Raw genomic sequence first — 18,472 nt, forward strand, 5'->3', positions numbered from 1 at the left:
TGCCACTCCTGTAATAATACACGGGAAAGATCTACAGAAGCAACTTTGTTGTCTCAAAAGCTAATAAATGACATTATACAGAAAAAGATTGTGCAGTAGGGTTAAAAAAAAATGGAGATGTGGAAAATAAATCCAACATTCACTTCTGCAGGTGGTCTTCACTTCAAAATCACAACATCTCTGAAGATCATTTGTAGCAAAATGTATGACATTTACAGGATTTGTATCCTCATCCTTACGGTTTACACCATAATATGAACTTAGCTGCATGTCTTAACGTCAAAGTATTAAGGCACTTTGCTCAAATGTTTAGCCCATGTGTGTCAGCTTGCCACTTGAGGAGTGTCACTGGGATTAGTTAGGGAAGAATGACTTGATACACATATGCTAGGAATAGGGAAATAGAGAGTAACACTGTTCAACAGGATTTAAGAGTTTAATTAAGTTGATTCACATGTAATATTATGCCGATTTGTCACAGGTGAGTGGCAAACAAGGGGTGCTGCCTGTGCAATGTAAGTAATACAGCAGCAAGGTCACTAAATCACTGGAAAGAGGTCACAGCGACCTTCAATGAAGATTGGACTTATGGAGCACACCCTGGGTAAACTGAAGGTTTATTAATAATGTATATATAATAATGTATAATAAAATAATATACATGTGTTGACATAGAATCGTGCTAAGGCTAAAAACAAGGAAGGGAGAGCAGGCAATAGGGTGTCTGATAGAGTATAGAAAGGGGGGCTGAGAAAAGCGCTACTACCAAATTGTGTCAAAAACACAACCCATCCTAAAAATGTATATAAAGGCGGAGCTCCCTGGGGCGAATAAAAATGAACAGCAGAAGAAAAAGCAAATCCCAAGAGACAGAATTTGCAGAAACGCCATAACAAGGCACTCGGGGTTGGTGAAAAATATTACAAATTTTATTATTACCTTGACGTTGGTATGCAGGCTTATGACACTTTGGCCAAAGGGTTTAACTAAATAACCAAGTAATTATTATTATTATTGAAGTATTTAAACTTTATACTTATTACATATATGTTTTGTCAATTGGATGTAGCATTGGGCACCCCTGTCTTTTGTTGTATACATTTGCCACGTCCAGTAGCACTCTTTTTTGACATAAATATATATTCATGATGTGGTGGGTGTGGGAGTTTGAGCTAGCTGGGAATGTGTGTGTTAATCAATTTCTGACTGGCAACAGTTGTATGGAGGTAGGTGGCACCTCCCCCCCCAGAGCTCACTCCTCCTCACCTTTTTAACTTGGAAAGTCTTTTCACTTTGCTGCAAGAACAGGATCTACTATGGTTCTTTCCCCTCATACAGAGAAAGGGAAAAGGAAGGGTTCACAGTGTAGTGTAGGACCTGCATTCATTTGGTTATACCTTGATGTTGGTATGCAGGCTTATGATGCTTTGGCCAAAAGGTTTAACTAAATAACCAAGTAATTATTATTATTATTGAAGTATTTAAATGTTATACTTATTACCATATATGTTTTGTCAATTGGATGTAGCATTGGGCACCCCTGTCTTTTGTTGTATAAATTTGCCACACTAAGTAGCACTCTTTTTGACATAAATATATATTCATGATGTGGTGGGTTTAGGAGTTTGATCTAGCTGAGAATGAGTTTCTCTCTCGCGAAAATAAATAAATCAATTTTCACCGCAGATTTAAACTTTGGCGCAAAGTTATCCTGTCTCTATATAACACAACCCAGCTCTGGGCTGTAAAACGGGTAAGAATACTTTAATTGTCTTCTAAGGCCCAGAAATGCTTAGCTCTGCAATTTTACAATGGCCTAGATATTGGCCTTCTTACAGATATACATAGATACGATTAAATTTCCATTGTAATATTTGGTATTCCTATCTTCGCAGCGTCCTGTGAACTGAACTGAAATGTTACACAGCTTGGGGAGAGACAGCATCACGGCATTTTGAATCGGGACCAAATAGGATAATATATCCTAATGCTTTATATCATTAGTGTTACAACAGTTTTACATCTAACTTATCAAATGACAAACTCCTAATTACTTCATTTTTTCATAATGCAAAAAGTGCAGCCAGAAAGGAAGATTGCTATTTTCCTAAATGATATGCAGATGTTAAAGCATGTTGAAATGATTTGAACTTTATTAAAGCATAATTTTATCCCGTAGGGGGTAAAAAATGCAGCGTATGCTCCGTGAAGCACGTCCAGCAATAGTGAGAGTTGGCAAAGTTTGGACAAAGTCAGTCAGTGTGTCAGACCACTTCTACTAGTGAAAGTGAACCTCATATTACAGGCTTATTTCATCATGCCACCTGTTTTCATCCTCTTACTGTATGTTTGAGGAACGGCCAGACATGCTTTTCTGCAGAAATTTGTATTTTAATCCACCCTCCCTTACCACCCCCTCCCATAGAGTGCAAAGGCGTTAATAACTATAGTAGCCGACTCACTAGCCCAGGGGTGGCCAACAACGATCCACAAGGGCCACGAGCCAGTCAGGTTTTAAGGATGTCCCTGATTCAGCACAGGTGGCTCAATCATTGACTCAGTTGGAACCTTAATTACCTGGCCTTCAACACCTATGAACTTCGTCCCATCTAGAAGCTAGTGCAAGGTTGCGCAAACTGGGGGGCGTAAGATTTTCCTGTGGGGGAGCGCGGGCGATTGCAGGGGCCCCGTGCTCTTCCCCAATGCATTTCATTTAAGGCCTAGGGATCGCGTGAGGCCTCAGCAACTCTCAACTTACCGGGATTCAGAAGCGCGGTGACGTGTCGCCATGGCAACGTCACATGACCCCGCGATGTCATTTGATGCCGGAAAACAATGAGATGGATGAAGGGTTTTTATCGTGCCAGGAATTAATTGCAGTAAATATTGACAGCAGAGTTAACTTCGGTTTACCTGAAACACCAGTCGATAACTTAAGACTTGTGGAAAGATCTGAGGAGACATTTGAGATCTGGTAACTTGTATATAGGCTGCTGTGGTAGTGAAGAGGTAATCATCATGTCAATTTGTCTATTGTACTTTATTCTACATTCTTTAGACTAACATTACCACACCACAATGCAGTAACCATGACAGCGCTCTGATCAACCCTATCATATACTGTGCGGCATGCTAGCGCATTGCTTGTGTATAGGTCAAGGTGCCACTGCCACAATTGGAATGGAAAAGGAGGACATCTTCCGTTGCTAACATTGAGGACCGATGAGTATGGTCTCTATCTTCCCTACATTAACGTCCCGGGAACGTCAGTAGCAGATATTCTAGCACTGGAAAGCTGGGGTGATGGCACGCTTGCAGGTTTTTAAAATGAATACCAATGTGTAGGCCCCGATCCTGTGTCAATTTGAAAGTTCTGCTAAATCTCTTTACGGTCATGATTGCAAAAGTCGTAGATTTCATGCAGCTTCCGTCGTTCCTTTTTTGGATAAACTCAGTGTGAACGCACTGGCTTTTGTTGTCGGAAACCGGTTTCTCTTCCAGATCTTTAGGAACAGAGAAGGACCTGGTTTAAGATATATGATTTATCTGAGCTCTACACAAACAAAATAACCTGCCTAAGATTATTTTATGGCACTGGGACTTTACAGCACTTGATTTTGCAATGTTAAAATGAAATACCTTGCGCATATTTCCCCATTTACAGCACGGATGTAGCAAGACTTACTGTCTTCGGTACCACTGCAACGAGGAGTCATATGACCGTGGCAGTCGCGGTACCAAAGGAATAACACTGCAGTGGTTCCTATTCAGAAGCATGGACTCCTTGCATCTCCATCGCGGCAGACACTGTCGTCAGGGATAATAAGGCTACGGCCCCGCTGCCTGTGCGCCTGCGAGGCTGGCGGGGAGCGTGCAGCCGAGTTCCCTGATTTGCAGTGAGCTGCAGGGGAAAAGACGGGGGAGGGGGCGTGATGTTACCTGGCAGGTTCGCTCTCATTGGCTGAACCGCTGGGGGGCGTGGCCTAGCGCTCCATCGCTAGTTCCAATCTCAATTTTCATGTCTGCCTCAAAAACTCGCCTCGCAGCGGGCCCGGCCCCATTGAGGGGCGGCTCGTCCCCGCAGCGCCTGCCGTAGCGAGCGCTGCAGCAGCCAGCGGGGACCAAGCCTAAGTCTTGCTACTGTATCTCACAAAAAAAACTTTAATGAAAAGCCTAAAGAAGTGGGTATTCCTTTTAAAGTGGATGCAGTAGTTTGTGCAGAGCTTTGAAACTGCACACAAATAAAACTCTTGATGGTCTACTGAAAGAGGTCACTGCAAGAGGTCACTGCTGAAAACAAATCAACACTTTCACAGGACTCAACATTTTGTAAACTAGCTGTATTGAGCCACTGCACAAAGGAATTCAACAGATAAGCAAACGTTATCACCCTTAATCCAAACATTCAGAGATGAAAGAGATATTGCTCATTTTGATCACCTACCACGTGGCTTCATTGGAAGAGCTAAATCTCAGTGCAACAAATGTGTGAGACCATACTCTAATTTTAGTAAAGACCAACACTGAAGCCAGGTTTATTTAATGGTATTAACAGATTTACCATGGGATTTGACCAAAAAGAAATAAAAAAAATCCTTGCTGCAATGTTCTTAAAGTTGCTCGTTTACCAAATATACTTTTTTTGCCTCAATATATATTGGATGTGTGAAATATATACCATGGCATTAGCCTGGTTGGTACACAGTCAATGTTACATTAAGTGGTGTATAGAACGATAAACGCAGAATAGGGCCTGTCAAGATGAGATCATTCTTTAACCTGCAACTAGATATTAGCCAAACGGATCCTAGCACATTCAGTATTCATACACGCAACACTGACACAGCCTAGCACACAGCACCTGCCAACTCACCACCGCCTGTCAAAGTAACGTTTGGAACAATCCTGGTTCACCTCATTGGGAATTCCTCTTAGTTTTTGTTCTGTTTGTAAAAGAAAGTCAGGATTCCAAATGGTACCAAGGCTTATATATGGAAGTTTAAAAGCAGGTGCAGGCAAAACTGCCCCGGAGGAATCGTTTTTAAATAGCCGGCAGTTGTACAGTATATACAGAGTAGTTGATGAAATAACTCAAACACTACACATGCTTATTGTTACATATACACTCCATGGCTACTTTGTTCCGAGGATCATCCTACACAGACTTCCTTTCAAATAGTTTTAAAGATACTAATCCTTCCCATTGTTCTGAAGATTAACTCACAAAATTTGTGTTCGAGGACAATTTATACTTATAATACAGATAAGCACATGACATTGTTCCTCCAGATAAAATAACATCCCAAAAGTACTGGGCTGGTGCAAGCACCGAAATACATTCTTTAATGGCGCAAACCCAACAGATTTTTAAATGGATCAATTAAAAATATATTTTTTTAATAATAATCTTTAAAATAGTGGAGACTAGAATTTAATCCACAAAGTATTCTGATTGCTAAAGTGGATACAAGAAAATACTGTACATACACAACATTTGCAACACAAACCTACCGCTAAAGTGAAAACATCAAGTGATTTAACATCATAAAATCCGCCAAGCCTCTGGTACATAGAAGTCCTCAAGTTTGCAATGGCCGTTGTTTTGCTAAGTTTATTATGGCAAAAAATGTGGAAATATATATGAAACGGTGTTTCCCTCCCCTCCCCCCCCCCCCTCTCTGGGAGGATTGGCCATTACACGGTGTGGTGTATACCTGCTGGCTTACAGTAGATCTGAGTCTCCTGCGGTGTTGTGGAGGAGAACAGGACAGGCTTCTGGGGTAGTAACTTATTCTTGCACATGGTGACAGCGCCTCCATCTCTTGCAGGCCCCCAGGATGTGGGGACAATCCCTGCAGGAGAACTTACTTCCCCTCCCCTGATATATTGTAGTCTCAGGCAGGAAGATATCTTTGAACAGGATCACTTTATTTAGTGCACTGGCAGATGAAACAGCATACACTGCATACTTCACTTCGTGGGGCTTCACCCTCAGGATGCACCCTGGACCTCCACTCCAGGCCAAAGGGCCCTGAAGCACTCCTTGCTCTTCCCTTACTCCCTGGTGGAGTAAGGGGAATAGTCTCCCATCCACTCCCCTAGGGGAAGTTATACAGATTGGCAGAGCCCTGTACAATTGTTATGGTTAGACCAGCCTCTCTCAAGCAGGTAGAGGCACTGACTAAATTTAGCCGTGCATCTCCTTAAGTACAAGGGAAGAAGGTACCAGGTCTGAGTCCGTGATTGGACACTCAAAGCCTAGTTCCACCTCCTGCCCTGTCAATCAGGGAAGCTGCTGTGAGTGGGGGAAAACCCATGATAACTCCTGGCAGGCCTGTTCTTACCAGGACTTACTGCCAAGGACGGCAGACTGGAAGCCAGAAACCAGTCCTGGCTACATATATGTACAAAGTGATCTTAATATCCTCTGTATTATAATAATTAATCTAGTAATTGAGACTTTGCTTTGATGCCAGCCTGACAAATCCTGCAATAGTAGCACAAAGTTAAAAAGCATATCAAAGAGAAAAGAAAGAGAGGAATATATTGGACATATCCCAAAGCAGAATTTCAGTTAAAGATAATAGATGTTACAAGCGTATGGAACAGTTAAAGACCAGATTAAAATGTGAGACCACTTCAGTTTTGAAAGAACTTAGACTGGTGGCAGCTTTGAGCGTGTCAGGTAGATTGTTCCATGTAAGGAATCGGGGAACACGTCCCCTGCGGCGTGTTCCTGCCTTACCTCTTGCTGCACAGCATCCCGCTGCAAGCGGTCGGAGAGCGTGTTCCTCGCAGCGCACTTCCTCCTTGCCTCCTGCTGTACAGCCTCCCGCGCACCTTACAGAGCGCGCGTGCCCACGGAGGACTTTCAAGGATCACGCAGAGCTTGGCTCGGCACCTCCGCTGGTACCGTGTGGCGCGCACACGTGACACGCGTGCATTGCTCCCCAGCTGCACGTCAACACTAATCTCTCTCCCACCTGTCTCCTGCACCTTGCAGCCTATCCCTGCTTCCGCGGAGGCCGCGCCTCCGCTCCTCCCCTGAGGCCTATTCGTCCAGCTCTCCTATATATGCTCAGCCTTTCCTTTCATTCTTTGGCTGAGCACAGTTCATGGTAGCCTTGTGTTCCCACGTCCCTGCCATGCCTTGTTCATGTTGTGCTTTAACCCTCTGCTGCTTATCTCTTCTGTGTACCAACCCAGCTTGACTTTATGACCTCTCTCTGGATTACCGACCCCAGCTTGCCTCTGACAATCCGCTATTCTCCATCCCTGACCACGGCTATCGAACCAACTACCTTTCTACTGGCTCCAACCCCAGACCACGGACACTGACTACTCTCCTAGCACCTACCTACGACCTCGGCAAGTATTAAGACCAACCCACTCTCTCCAGCCCAGACCCGGCGATCTTGACTATCCACCCTCGAGACGTGCCTCTGCTGCTGTGGGTGCGCAGTTTTATACTTTCTCACGTCAGTACTGGGGTCCCGCCTTGTTCATGATGAGTGCAAGCGTTACGTTCCAGTTGTGAGGTGCTTGACAAGAAAAGGAGGAGCGGCCATATACTTTGTTGAAACTTGGGACCGGGACCGGTCTTTTGGAGTCAGATCTCATGTGATAAGTACTGCATGTGGTAGAGGTGAGGAGCTTGTTCAGACAGGTGAGTAGCTTGAACAGAAAGTATTTGAAGGCAAGACAGGAAAAATGAATTTTGTGCTAGACCAGGGATCGGCAACCTGCATTCGGCTCTTTCCGCTGCTACTTGCGGCTCCCTGCAGGTTGCCGACACCCAGCTGCTGCCTCTCTCCCTCACTATCCTACTGGCAAACCTAAGCTGGCCTGGTCCGCTGAGGTGGCCTGCTGGAAGGTGTCCGTGGACGTGCCTGTCCAGGCAGCTTGCTGTAGACTGGTAGAAGGGAGGTTCCCCTTAAAGGCACTTCCGTGGGCATCTTTCAGCAGGCAGCTTGGCAGGGCCCCTCTATACAAGTTTCTAACAGGCAGGGCCGCCAACAGAAATCGTAGGGCCCAGGACAAACATTTTAAGCAGGCTCCCTCTCCCCCGTGTGTTGGGGCTATAGGGGTTCACTGAGATTGAGCTTCATATTTGTAGTTCAGGTTACGCTTTTCCAATAGGAAAGTAGCACACCCCACAAAGTATTCATTGAATGTGTTTGCAATGTCAGTGGGATTTGTCAGAATAATATCATCCTTAATGATAGATGGCTGTTGATGACTAGAACAATGAATATATTGTCGATGACCTTTCAGAAGTTAGCCGGATTTTATGTATTCTGGTGAAGATTGTCAGAGTAATATATGGCTTTTGCATATCTTGTTTGCCTTGTGCACATATTTAGTAGGAATCTGAAGATATTATGATCCTTGGTAGTGCCAGTTACTTTGTAGCTTTTCCACAAGGCATCCCTGAAATGGTAGAGCGCTATAAGGTCAGTTGTAACCCACGGAATGTGGGCACTTGTACTTTTATTCTGCGAAGAGGAGCATGGATACCACAGAGTTTTAAGAACTCTGTTTGGAAATAGTTGATCCTAGAAATGGGGTCAAGTATTAAGTCGATTCTGTACCAAGGGTAAGATCAGCCAGAAACTGTTGTGGGTTAAAGTTTCTAAATATTCTAGTTCGTAGAACATAAGGGCATGATTGGGGGTTTCTAATTTTCCTTACACAGTACACTATTGCATAGTCACTGAAAATGTCAGGTAGGAACCCAGAGGATTGGATTCTGTTGGGACTAGAGGATAGAATTCAGTCTAGTGTAGCACCTGTTCCCCCCTGCCATTGAAGATCTGGCCACTACATGGGTGTTTCCCTCGGTGCTGTAGCTCACCTGCTTGGTACAGGAGGTCTGAGTTGCTCCGCGGTTGTTATATGAGAGCAGCAACAGGGCAGACTTTCTCCGTCTAATAGTGCAGTGCCTCCATCCCATGGGGATCCGGCTGAAAGCAGGATGGTCTCCACAGGCAATTCTTCCTCCCAATAATCACACAGCATGGTTGGTTCAACGGCAGGTTTATTGTGCAGACAGCATGGCATCATCTCCATTCCCTGAAGCAGACCCCAGGGGCTTGAGGCCCCAAGTGTCTCTCCTAATATCTTTTACCCCCTTATAGGGAAGAGGGTATCACTCCATACCTCACACCTTAATCACAGCACATCCATAGACCAACTCAATTTGTCAGCTTTTATACCCGGGGGGAAGGGCTTGTAACCCCGCCCAATAACAGGGCAGGTCTAGGTACTGAAAGGCATCACACCATATAGAGAAAAACCTAAAAAAAACAGCACACAATGCTCATAGTGCATTAAATGAAATATTAATGGGTTACACAATACATGATAAGTAATCTGCGTACATCAAGGAAGAGTTATAAAAGCATTTCAAGGGATAATGTTACCCAAGCGCCAACCAGCAGGGACATGTATCTCCAGCAGGATGTCATCTGGTGTGTCCGCAGATATTAGACTGGCAGATCCAGAATCCTCACACTGGTGCCTTTGGTCAGTGCCTAAGGTAGGTCCATAGCTTGGTTGCCTATATTGTTCCACACTAGGAGTGTGATACACATCAGGGTCACTGGCCGTCAATGACGTCACCCGGCTGCGACTCCGTGTGTCGCGTGCCCCAATTCTCCCCGATCTCAAATCACCTCAGCAGCAAGATGGATGTTAATGTCCTTGGATCACTGAGATCTCTAGTTGTGATATTATCCAATGCGTTTCGAAACCAAAAGGTTTCTTCATCAGGGAATAGTAACCATTAGAACTATAGACACTGAAATACCCCCCGCTCACTCCCGATTGGTCCGGGGCTCGAGTCCTCCAGCCAATCACGGGAAGAGTAGGGAGGAGTCAGCATCTCTAGCACAACATAGAGTGTATTCTGCCTAAAACTTTAATCATAAACTGAAACATAATAATTAAAACAACACAGCAAATGGCATATGAAAGCCCTAACTGGCACACATTTTGCTGATTGAGCTGGAACGGAAGAGAAATAAATGTTAAAACCACATAAAAAATGTGAGTCCAAAATCACAGTTATAACATACCATAGCATGCTAATTATATCGAGATTTATCAGAACAAAGCACAAAAAAGTACATACTGTATATACACGTATTTGGTCAAGATATTTAATGATGTAAAATAACAGTATCTAGACCATATGAAATCTACCCTTAGGAATGGGAGAGAAAATAATGGCTGATCACAGCCTGTCCTGATACCTGTCCCTGCTGGTTGGCACTTGGGTAACATTATCCCTTGAAATGCTTTTATAACTCTTCCTTGATGTACGCAGATTACTTATCATGTATTGTGTAACCCATTAATATTTCATTTAATGCACTATGAGCATTGTGCGCTGTTTTTTGTGTTTTTCTCTGTTATAGTTTTGGGGGTGTTTGAGCCACCCCTGTCTCTACAGCTGCAGACGCTCTCTTCAATTCACATTTGGGATCACGTAATTAGTTCATCATTGTGTACTACCACAACCTCACTTGGGTTTTTGTGTGGTTGATTATTGAGTTTGATTTTAGTAGCACACTTTTACCACTTTGTTTCACCTATCACAGCGGTGCGCAAAGTGGAGGGCGCGACCCCCAGGGGGGGCGGGAGATTGTGCTGGGGGGGCACGGGCAGTTGCAGAGGCCCCGCGCTCTTCCCCCCGGCATTTAAATTAAATGCCGGGGGATCGTGTGAGGTCCCTGCAACTGTTCACTTACCGGGATTCAGCCGTCTGTGTTGCGTCACCATGGCCGCGGCACCATGTGACCTGACACCACACACCCACGCAGCGTCATCTGACGTGGATGAAGGTAAGCAGGGGGCGTGAGAGCCGGGGGCAGAGAGACAGGGGGGCGCAGCACAAAAAGTTTGCGCTCCCCTGACCTATCACACCATATACATGTGACCCAGTCAGTACCCTCCCCAGGTATGACACTCCCTCTGCCGGTTTAGGCCTGCCCCTGGATAAGGCAACATAGTACCCATCCAGGCTGCAACTGCAGGCTAGGCCCTGTGCAGGAGATTAACCCCAACACTGCCTGTTCCTATCAGGACTTATAGTGTTGAGGCCAGTAGAAGGCTATAGCCAGGGGCACTTGGTTACACTAGCAAGGAATGTTTGTGAGATTTTAGGTTTGTCCATGTGGGTTGGTAAATTAGTTGGATTAGCTTTAGTGACTTCAGTTGTTTTCTGGATTTTGTTGTTTTTAGGGTCAAGCCTAATTGTAGTTGAAATCCCCAAGAACTAACAGCTCACACTTCCTATTCATAGGGGATATTGAGCCAAAAAAATCAGTGTTATCAGTTAGGGATTGTAGTGGGGCTTTAGGTGGGGGGTAGATGCCACCAATAAAAACAGAAAAAGAAGAGAAGGGGGGGAAAATTTTGCCAACTAAGATTTCTAAAGAGGGTGGTCTTGGGGGGCAATTTAGCAGCGTAAATTATAAGGTGTCTTAAATATAAAGGAACACCCCTCCACCTCTCTTTGACCTGTCTTTCCTTGAAATGGAATATCCCAGAATGGTGATATTGGCAAAGGGCTTTAGGATTGCTTCATACCATTTTGAACAGAGGCATTTAGGCATGTAAAGTTATTACAGTGTGTTAAATAAATTTGTTTTTCAGAGGGGGGCAAAAGATTGTCATGACAATGAATGCAACAAAAAACTATCTTCGCATCTCCAGCGCTACCACAATGCAAATGAACTCACAGATTATCCCTATCTCTGCTGGTAATTCACTTTCCTTCTCTGTGACCATACATGGAAACTTTAAGTGTGCAGGGATGTTACATGCTAGCTAGCGTGTGATAAATGAAAGAACCCAACTTATGATAGACATTCAACAAATTGTGAGCCAATAAATGTTTCTTTTTACAGACTGTTACAAAGTTCTTCAGAAACAAGATGCCTTTTGGCCCCCCTGCTCAGAATGTCTCTATTCTCTTTCTGTTACTGTTGAGTTGACGGACTGCAGCTGGCAGGATTAGTTTTACAAATCATTGTTCTGTTATCAGAGTTTGGGCCAAAAAAAATTCTTATCCTCTGTCATGCATCAAATTGGACATCATTGTACGGTACAAAAAGAAAAGAGCTTTTGATGTATTTTTTTTTTTTTTAAAACCGCTGTTTGCAAGTTCTGATGCTCCACAATGAGGACTTAAACTCCCAGACTGAGATTAAAGCAGCAAAATATGCAACATCATATAGGTTTTATTTTAAATAAATCAGTTCTGTTGTATTAGATAATATTGTCTGCATTTTTTATTTTATTTTTTTTAACTCCTAATGCAACTTTTTAATTTTTTGTTTTAATATATTGATCATCCTTTGGTTGCTACTGCAGCCATTTAGAAAAGTCACACCCACTTCCTCGTTTGAAGCAGGCTCTCACACACACTCACCTTTTTGTGTTCTGACCTTTGGCAAAAAAGTATCACAAACAGATCTGTTGCTGTGTTCCAAACAGCAGACTATTGATACAGCTTTCAGAGTAGTATACAATGTGCTACACTTCGTAAAATATTGTTACATTGCAGCTGTAGCATTTCACAGACTGCAGTACAGAGTCAAAAAGAGGCCATTTAGATAGGCACACAAGCAGGATATTGGCAAACTGATCACAGGAGAAGGGATTGATCAGCAAATTATGTAATTATTTCCCATTAAAACTGCATATAGTAAAACAATGAAAGACAGAAAAAAAGTGAAACTAGGGCTTCTGGTCTAAGAAAGGGCAGAACAAGAGAAAAAGCAAAAAGGTTCCCTTCGACATTATTCCATGAACTCATAACAGCATTTGTGAGCTTCCTATGCACAGATAAGTTTATTTGCCATTTGCAATATATTATGCAATAAATAATTATAATATAAATGGGGTTTATGAAGAACAAGATGTGCAATAAGTAATTTAGAGGAAGAATTTCCAAAACCCTGGTTTGGCCGATTTATTATTTTCTCCAAAGTCTGGTCTGGGACAGGTCAGATAGTGGAGGTACCTCTGCTTACCTACCCAGTATTTGTCTCTGCCCCTCCTTGTGTGTCTCACTCTCTGCCGCTTCATATCTCTCTCTCTCTCTCTCGCTCTCTCTCGCTCTCTCTCGCTCTCTCTCACTCTCACTCTCTCTCTCTCACTCTTGCGGCTCTCATTTTCTCTGTGTGCCTCACAGCCACATCCCTTTACTTGCCAATGCCAACGTGAACTATAAGGGAGCGGCAGCTTTAAAGTGAAGCAAATGCAGTGACCACTCTCTCTAAGCTCAGTAATTTATTTTTTTAAAGACCCCACGATGTCGCCTATTTTTTGGTCCGTACCCTGGCACGTGCAGATGTAGCAGCAATTATTACTCCCCCTAACCCACAGTAACGCAAGTAAAAACGCAAAACAATGCGTATGTCTCATGGAGATGGTGCACTTATTAACATTGTTTTCAATAGCAATGCAATAAAAATGGTGTTAAATACCGTAATAATATAGCCTAGCTGCAAATATGAGCCGGGGTCCGGATAATTCGAAATCTGAGGATCAGGGGGGGGGGGGGGGGCGGATTTCAAAACCTGAGCTCGCTCACTTCGAGTTTTTATTGTACATTTTATGCACTTTTCTTTTATTGTAGTATTTTAACTAATTGCATCCAAATGTCTGTTCTATAAAGTAAAAGACAGGCACTACTGTATGTAATAGAATGGGGGGTGGGGGGGCAATTCCCTATGCAGAAAAGCACATACTGTATGATAACATATTAGGATATGTTCCTGTCTTAGCCAATGACTTGCAGATGGTCCTATACAGCAACTTGTTTAAATAATCGACCCTTTGAAGACGAGGCACTTTAATGCATAAGAATCCCTACAATTTAGTTTCATTCTGGAAATCAAGATGGATATAACAGAGTTGGAACTTTTAGCTTCTGTAACAAATCTCTCCCACTCTCCTTATCTGACACCCAAGACAAGCTTAATGATGTTACATATGTATATCTGTCTCTATTTATATAGCACCATTAGGAAAAGGAGTCCTTGCCCGCAGAGCTCACAATCTAAGTGGTAAGAAGTGAGAACTTACAGAGACAATGGAGGGTGTTCTGGTAAGTGTGTCTGCAAGGGGTATTTATCAGTGCATGCTGTATGAGATCAGGAAGTTGCTATGTACATACAGTATGTGGTGTTTAGTAAGCATGCAGATATTTATACATTCGTTTGGTATATCTTTTTATGGACAACACCAATGTATTTAATGTAGAATATGCGTTGGCTCAGCATTCATTTGCAATGAGTAAAATACAATGATATAACTATAAACAAAGTCATGGCTTTGCAGGTATTAATCAATACAAATTCAAAGCACACTGTTGAAAAGGAATAACCACTCAGCCATTGTTTTTAGCATAGATGTAAAAATAAGATACAAATACAGTACATTTATTAGGTTTAAATATAAAGTTTCAGTAATTGGTTTAACATTAAAAAAAAATGTATTTGGGCTTATGTATTAATAATAATTGCATGTTCTTGTATAGGACTGCTAGTTTTACAGAGACAGGTCCTTGCCCTGTGGAGCTTACAATCTAAGTTTTTGGAGCACAGTGAGATAAAATGACTTGCCCAAGGTCACAAGGAGCTGACACCGGGAATTGAATCACGTTCCGCTGCTTCAAACTCAGTGCCAGTCAGTGTCTTTACTCACTGAGCCACCCTTCCCTGTGGATGGTAACTATGTATGTATGTATGTATGTATGTATGTATGTATGTATGTATGTATGTATGTATGTATGTATGTATGTATGTATGTATGTATGTATGTATGTATGTATCTTTATTTATATAGCGCCATTAATGTACATAGATCTTCACAGCAGTAATACATGTGACAATCATATAAATAACAAATAATACAAATAACACATAAAGGGAAGAAGTGCTTCAGACATAAAAGTAACATTTAGGAAAAGGAGTCCCTGCTCCGAAGACCTTACAATCTAATTGGTAGGTAGGAATAATGTACAAAGACAGTAGGAGGGCACACTGGTAAGCGCATCTGCAAGGGGCCAAGGTTTATGTATGAGGTGTAAATGATCAGCCATGGAGCTACTCATATGCTTTGTTAAGGAGGTGGGTGTTAAGAAGGGTCTTAAAGGTTGATAGAGAGGGTTCTAGTCAGATATTGAGGGAAAGGGCATTCCAGAGGTGTGGGCAGTCAGTGAGAAAGGTTTAAGGTGGGAGAGGGCTTCAGATACCAAAGGGGTAGAGAGAAGACATCCTTGAGCAGAACGCAAGAGAAATTAGCGCTGAGATGTAAGGAGGTGCAGAAGTGTGTAAAGCCTTAAAAGTGAGGAGAAAAATTGAGTGTGTAATACAGGATTTGATAGAAAGCCAGTAGAGGGATTTCAGCAGGGGAGGCGCTGAGACAGATTTAGGAAAGAGTAGAGTGATTCTGGCAGCAGCAGGTTATGAGGTTACAGTAATCGAGATGGGAGAGAATGAGGGTCTGTGTCAGAGTTTTAGCAGTCAAACAACAGAGGAAAGGGCGTATCTTTGCAATATTGTAGAATAAAAAATGACAGGTTTTAGCTACCTTTTGAATGTGAGAGGAGAATGTGAGAGAGGAGTCGAGTATGACCCCTAGGCAGCTTGCTTGGGTTACTGGGTGAATGATAGTACTTCCAACAGTAATATCGAAGGAGGAGCTCTGTTTTTGGCATGTCAAGTTTAAGTCGGCAGATGGCCATCCAGAATGATTTAGCAGAGAGACATTCTGAAACTTTAGTCTGTAAAGCAGGTGTAAGGTCAGGTGTTGAAAAGTAAATTTGTGTGTCATAGCATAGAGGGGATATTTGAACCCAAGAGATGTGATTAGGTCACCTAGAGAGTGTAGGGAGAAAAAAAAGAAGAGGTCCCAGTACAGAGTCTTGAGGTACCCCCACAGAGAGATCGATACAGGAGGAGGTGTTAGCAAAAGAGACACAGAAAGTACGGTGGTAGAGATAAGAGGAGATCCAGTTTAGAGCTTTGTTACAAATACCAAGATTATGGAGAATGTGAAGAAGAAGAGGATGGTACACAGTATCAAATGCTGCAGAGAGGTCAAGTAATATGAGCAGAGTGTAATGACCTCTCTCTTTGGCAGCATGGAGGTCATTAGTTATTTTAGTGAGGGCTGTTTCAGTGGAGTGAGCTGTGCGAAAGCCAGATTGTAGAGAGTCTAGGAGAGAATAGGTGTTGAGAAAATGGAGCAAGCGAGAGAATACAAGATGTTCAAGGGGTTTAGAGGCAAAAGGCAGTAGGGAGATAGGTAAATAGTTAAAAAGACAGGTAGGTTCAAGCAAGCTGATTTTGAGTAATGGTATAACTGTTGCATGTTTGAAGGAAGAGGGAAAGGTTCCAGAGTAGAGGGAGGAGTTAAAAACATGTGTGTATAGGGATTATTGTAGGAGCAAGAGGTTTTAGGAGATGGGGGGAAATGGGTTCAAAAGGGCAGGTGGTAGAGGTAGAAGTGGAGATCAGAAACGACCCACCCTCCTCTGTGACAGCGTAAAAAGAGAGTCAAGGAAGGCAGGAGGAAAGTTAGGAAGAGGTGTAGGATGGGAGGAGGAAACAGAGGGGATGTCCTGACATATGGATTCCACCTTTTCCTTGAAATAGTCGTCAAAGTCCTGGGGTGAGATAGAGGAAGAAGAATAGGAGGCAGCTGAGGGTGGTCTGAGTAGGGAGTCAAAGACAGAAAAGAGTTGGCATGGGTTAAACTTGTGCGTGTTGATTAGTGAACAAAAGTAGGTTTGTTTAGCCTGAGAGAGGGCAGAGTTGAAACAGGATAGCATAGATTTGTAGTGAAGGAAGTCTGCAAGAGTGTGAGATTTCCTCCAGAGGCGCTCAGGGGAACGAGTGCAGGAACGCAGCATGTGATTACTGAATGTAATCAGTTGCAATCACTTGAAATCATTAACATTGTTGATACAGTCCAGATTAACTACAGGGCAAAAATGTAACTGCCATTATCCATAGTGTTAACATAAACAGTTAACATTTAACACATCTTTGTAGATAAATCTGTAAAGCTGTGTAATGTGAACTAATGGATACAGATAATCGAGTCCTGTTCTTATTATTAAATGTAAGGATGTGTATATATATTAAAGGTTCCGCGCTGTCAATTACATAGGCAGCGCCATATTGTCCCTGTTTGCCAGCGAAGTTACTGCGTACCAGTTGGGCTGCGCATGCGCGAGGGAAGCGCGCGAAGGGTAATCATAAGTAGAGACTTGGAGGGGGTTTTGAACTATGAACTCTGACTGTGAGAAGGTCAGCTGAGGCTGAGGACCAATGGGATGCGAGACTGTGTATGCAGGAACCGGATGCGTGTGGGCGGTGGGTCAGAGCAGCGAGGGAGGTGAAGGAGGAGGTTGGCGGAACCTCGTGTGCGAGAGCAGAGGGTCAGTGACCCGTCTGCTTAGGTAGGGTATGCCCACAGCCCCAGGAGTCTTTTCCCTGCCATCGTAGGGTGCTGTATTTGTAAGGACGCCCATAGTCGTCAGGGACGTTCCCCTTTAGTGAGGGTTATCTGCGGAGCTGCGGAGCTGCGGCCGCCATCTTGGATTTCCCATCTGACGGTGCTGCAGAAGGGAGAGACGGCGCAAGGCTGGATTAACACCAGGACCCCCTGTGGAGTGTCAAGGTCATCGTAGTGACCGGAAGGTATCCTTATCTACAAGTGCACCTACACCGGTCACCAGGCGCTGATCCCGCCTCCCACTAACTAATTGGGTTTCCTGACAGAATGCATATGGTACCATACTTTACTAGTTATGAGACATACTCCTAAGGAGAGTGGCAGAGCCACCTATGTACAGGACATTATCCCTAATAAGGTGTGGCCGAGCCACGTTGTGTGTGTGTATGTAAAGGTTATATGATAAGTCTGCATATCATTTGTTATTCATGTGTGATATAAAAAGGTTGCTGTTGCATACTGCTGTTGTTAAGTTCTTGCTCAGGGTATAATCTCTATAATGGGGATCCTGGGTAAGTGGAGGCGCTGCACCACAAGTGATAAAGGTATACCCCCAGGCTCCCAATATGCGGAGGCTCAGAGCTCTTGAAGCCACAGGTTTATGCACCGTAGTCCCTTAGTTCAGGCGTTCACAAAAAGGGCTACATAAGAATAAGACTTTGATACAGTTTCTTTTAGACAAATGTATGTAGTGGCCGTTTATGAAACTTTCCTACATGCAGCAGTGCAAAGTAAATGAGTACTTCAGTATTAGGTGATACCTTTTTTATTTGGCCAAACAATTCATACTATGACAAGACACCCAAATAAGACAAGCTTTCGAGAGTTCTCCTCTCTTCCTCAGGTTGGCAATACTGGTTTATAAAGATTCCATGAGCTTAACAATCTAAGGCAGATGATGCAGAGAAGGAATAAACAGACAGGGCAATGCATG

This window comes from Ascaphus truei, chromosome 2 (genome assembly GCF_040206685.1).
Source record: "Ascaphus truei isolate aAscTru1 chromosome 2, aAscTru1.hap1, whole genome shotgun sequence".
NCBI lineage: Eukaryota > Metazoa > Chordata > Amphibia > Anura > Ascaphidae > Ascaphus > Ascaphus truei.